Source organism: Aegilops tauschii, chromosome 6 (genome assembly GCF_002575655.3).
Source record: "Aegilops tauschii subsp. strangulata cultivar AL8/78 chromosome 6, Aet v6.0, whole genome shotgun sequence".
In the NCBI taxonomy this organism is placed as follows: domain Eukaryota; kingdom Viridiplantae; phylum Streptophyta; class Magnoliopsida; order Poales; family Poaceae; genus Aegilops; species Aegilops tauschii.
The window spans coordinates 258,045,130-258,049,890 of record NC_053040.3 but is presented as its reverse complement, the minus strand read 5'-3'; the positions used below and the strand labels follow the sequence as shown (position 1 = coordinate 258,049,890).

The 4,761-nt window shown below is 39.0% G+C and overlaps 1 long non-coding RNA gene across 1 annotated transcript; it reads left to right on the top strand.

Moving 5' to 3' along the window:
• Window positions 1–783: 783 nt before the first annotated feature.
• LOC141025360 (uncharacterized) lies at window positions 784–3,161 on the top strand. Its single transcript, XR_012186838.1, has 2 exons — window positions 784–840; window positions 1,575–3,161. It is a non-coding gene; the product is annotated as an uncharacterized lncRNA (long non-coding RNA).
• The last annotated feature ends 1,600 nt before the right edge of the window (window positions 3,162–4,761 follow it).

The window sequence follows — 4,761 nt, the reverse complement described above, 5'->3', positions numbered from 1 at the left end:
TGCTCCAGAAAACTTGCATTCAGTACAACCGGACTCTGCAAGCACTGATATACAGCTCCATGGTGTTATTTCGGAACTGGTCAGACTGTTGAGAAACCCGTGGTTGGGTGTTTCGTATCATGGGAAGCTTCATACAAGCTACAATGGGCCTGATGGGATAAAGGGATGTTCAGTTGATGTTTTCAAATCTGCAATAAGCTTGTTGCCTTACCCTGTGGGATGCATTTTTTTTATTTCGAGATGGATCGGAAAATCCGAGATACAGTGACCTTGTACAAAAGGTGTCCAAAAATGTGAGTAACATGTCCATATCATCGAGTCTGAAAAACTACTGCACCATCTTTATTTTGATTTTATTTATCAGTGATACAGGTATATATAGATGCTTTGTTCTACCCTCAACTTCAGCTTCTCTTTGCTTTTTAGTTGGTTATATCATCTAGCAACGTGTGCTTAGTTGTTTGGTTTGCAACGTGTGCTTAGTTGTTTGGTTGCAATCTTTTATCCGCTTCTCTGAATTGATAATGACAAGTTATGTTCATCGCACCTCTGCCGCCACCGTCGATGCCGCTTCCATGATGGTAGGGAAGGCGCTGGGGTGTGGGAGCTACTTTCTCAGCCTTGCTGGGTCGATGGCGACAGAGTTAATTTAGAGCACTATGTGTATTTCTTATTATCTTATGAAACTTCTGACCAACACGGTATCTGACACCGAGTGTTTCACATTATTCACAATCTTCAAATGTTGTGATGTGGTCTTTGTAGATCATTAATGTTTGGTGTGTTCATTTGTATCAAGTGTTCTGGAGCTCATACAAGCTTGGGGTGCACATTTCCAAGGTAACCACAATATCTATGTATTGCTAGCTATTTGTTATCAGCGTCCTTCCATTTTCAGCATAATTTCTTCTTACTTGGAATGATTTAAATTCAGCCGTAGGACATGTGGGCTTAGACCTTTCAGTTATATAGTTAGGCTTTTATTTGCTAGCCCTTTCTGAAACAAGGCAAGGGCAACCATGAGGTTTACTTTAGTACTTGTAGGGACCCTTTGATATTTTGATTGTCCTAGCAATTTCTACTATCCAAGTCTGCAGAGCAACACATGGAAGGCTGTCAGACATTATATGTTGTACAGTTTTTTGTAACTTGAGAAACACCTGCATGGAGCTACACCCCTGTATTAGCAAATAAATAAATAAACATGAGATGAGTCCGTATGTTTCTCTTTGTGTCTGAGGTTTAAAAACTATTTTTTTCTATTTCTAGAGAACCACTGAAGCGTCATCACACATGAGATGAGTCTGCATGTTTTTTTTTGACAATTATGAGTCCATATGGTTAGCATGCATACTGGCTAATAATCATTATTTTCCTAGCACGTCTTGTAAATTCTCAGTTGCATTCTGTAGTTGTTGCAACTGAAATTTTCTTGAAAATTGGAATTTTGAACTGTCGTGGAGGAATATAAATGTGTGCTGACTGCATTGCAATGTGTCTTCTTATGCAATTTACAGTTCTTATATTATCCAAGGTCAAACTTGTACTAATATGTATGTATGAATATGATGTAGGTTGACGCGATCAAGTTTATTTGTAATAAGCAAAGATAATCAGAAGGATACGGATTTGTAGAGTTCTACAGTCATGCTGCAACTGAAAAGGTAGTTGATGTTTTTGCTGGGCATATAATGCCAAGTACTGATCAACTTTTTAGGATAAGCTGGGCATCATTTAGCATGGGGGATATGAGTTCGGAGTCAGACATTGCTTCAGATAATTCCATATTTGTAGGCGATCTTGCCTCTGATGTCAATGATGCTGCATTGCTGGAGACTTTCTCCAGCAGGTACTCCTCTGTCAAAGATACAAAAGTTGTTATTGATGCTAACACTGGTAGATCAAAGGGCTATGGATTTGTGCTTTATCACGCATCTGGACTTGTTTCCCTTCTTGATTTGTTTGGGAGGGAGATTCATTCAGAAGTTCACACTTCGCAGTATTTATGTACAAAACTGTTTTTGCTCTGCATTCATTCCTTGCTGCTTTTATGCACTACCTTTTTGGAAAATGGGTTTGTATGGGTGACAAGTGAGATAGCTTCATATTTTTGAGAATATTAATGATTGGTCAAAAAATTTGAGAACATGTGAATTGCTATTATCAATGTTCTTTTGGCTAAAAAATTCTACAGGAATCATTTAATGTTGATTGTGTAGATGTGACTATTTATTTCTGTTTACTAGAAAATTGTTGGCTTACATACTTTTGGGTCTACTGGTTCATCCTCTCGATCAGATGGAGATTTGAACAAACACAACTGTGAGTACAGATGCATTGACTGTAACTTATGCAATGTACATCGTTACAACTTTTCTTTTATTATTGTTGTTTAATTGTCATTAGGTATTTATCGGTTGGCTTGACCCAAATGTTAGTGAAAATAATCTTAAGCAAACCTTCTCCCTGTTGTGAAGATTGTAGTTGGGAAACAGTGCGGGTTCGTGCAGTTTGATCAGAAGTATGGATTATTAGCCATGCACTTTTATACTTTCCAGTTCCTCCCCACGTAATTTTTTTGTTTGGTTAAATTGCGTCTGTCACCATGATGGAATCCGATCCATTATGGCCTTGTGTTGGTAGTTGCAGTTACACAATGATGGATTGTGTTTACTTTTTTTTATGGAAACAGAGAAGCCGATTATTCTGTTTGCAAGACGGTTATCCTAAATTCTAATTCAGACATTAGTGATGATACAACAATGTTCTCCACCAAAATTGTGATTTCGGGCGAGCTTAGCTTAGGGTGGGACCACCAAAGATCGTGTGGCGCATGGGAGACAGAAACTCCACCAGCTATTGTGTTGTGGCCACCGACAGCAATAACAAAGATACTGAGGTCATTGCCAGACATGACTGCCCTGTTTGCAATCTATTGGGTAGTCCTATTTGGTGGATTGCATCTATAGTACGTTGAAAGCAGATGTAACATCATTGATTTTCACATTAGATGGCTCTTGAGTATATGTGATCTTTCTCTACGAGGAACCTACAATTTGTAATGTTGAATTTCTTTTGAGACCTCCACAAGCTGTCTATGAACCATATATGCAGTAGGCATTCCCACATGTATTTTTTTGTTTTTGAAAGGAATGTTAAAATTCGTATGTTCAACTGTAAATTTAAATTTCCAGTCCTTTCAACATGGTCAAGTTTATATTTGTTGGTGAACACGTGCGTTGCACGTGCATGGTTACTAGTATCTATCAGAACCACAAGGCTTCTTTGAGAGAAGCTCCATTTTTCGTAAGGGGTTTGTAATAACGCTTGGCCCAAATTGGACAATGTTTTTACCATGACATATATGTGCCATAACGTGACACCATGCCACCTTTGATGACTTTCGGGTGAGTTTAGGATTTATTGGGACTCAAAAACTGAGATTCGAAATGTTTGATGACGAGCAATGACACTGGTACGGTTGTAATTCATTCCCTTATCTGGCATGGGACCAAAACATGCACCCAAGGACACATGTATAATTTTTCTAGCCATTTTCGTGAACTGGAGCATGTATTTGTAGTTCAGATTTGAATTATGGACATTAAATGCCTAGGAAACTCAATTAGTGTATAAAAAGGCCAACCGAACCCTGAATAAGTTTAAATTTTAGCACGGATATCATGTTGTTCCATGTTGCCCGTAGAAGAAAATACAAGGCGAAAAGAGGCAGTTATTACATTTGGCCCACAAGGGGAACACGTTTCCCTATCAGAACCATGAGGCTTCTTTGAGAGAAGCTCCATTTTTCGTAAGAGGTTTGTAATAAAGCTTGGCCCAAATTGGACAATGCTTTTACCATGACATATATGTGCCATGACGTGACACCATGCCACCTTTGATGACTTTCTGGTGAGTTTAGGATTACGGGGACTTAAAAACCGAGATTCGAAATGTTTGAGGACGAGCCAGGACACCGGCACGGTTGTAATTCGTTCCCATTCCTGGCATGAGACCTAAACATGCACCCAAGGACACATGTATAATGTTTTTCCAGCCATTTTGGTGAACTGGAGCATGTATTTGTTGTTCAGATTTGAATTATGGACATTAAATGCCTAGGAAACTCAATTAGTGCATAAAAAGGCCAAACGAATCTTGAATAAGTTTACATTTCAGCACGGATATCTTGTCGTTCCATGTTGCCCGTAGAAGAAAATACAAGGTGAAAAGAGGTAGTGATTACGTTTCGCCCACAAGGGGGACACGTTTCCCTATTTGAACCACGAGGCTTCTTTGAGAGAATCTCCAGTTTTTAAGAGGTTTGTAATAAAGCTTGGCCCAAATTGGACAATGTTTTTACCATGACATATATGTGCCATGACGTGACACCATGCCACCTTTGATGACTTTCGGGTGAGTTTAGGATTTATTGGGACTCAAAAACTGAGATTCGAAATATTTGACGACGAGCCATGACACTGGTACAGTTGTAATTCATTCCCTTATCTAGCATGGGACCTAAACATGCACCCAAGGACACATGTATAATTTTTCTAGCCATTTTGGTGAACTGGAGCATGTACTTGTGGTTCAGATTTGAATTATGGACATTAAATGCCTAGGAAACTCAATTAGTGTATAAAAAGGCCAACCAAACCCTGAATAAGTTTAAATTTCAGCACGGATATCCTGTCGTTCCATGTTGCCCGTAGAAGAAAATACAAGGCGAAAAGAGGCAGTGATTGCGTTTCGCCCACA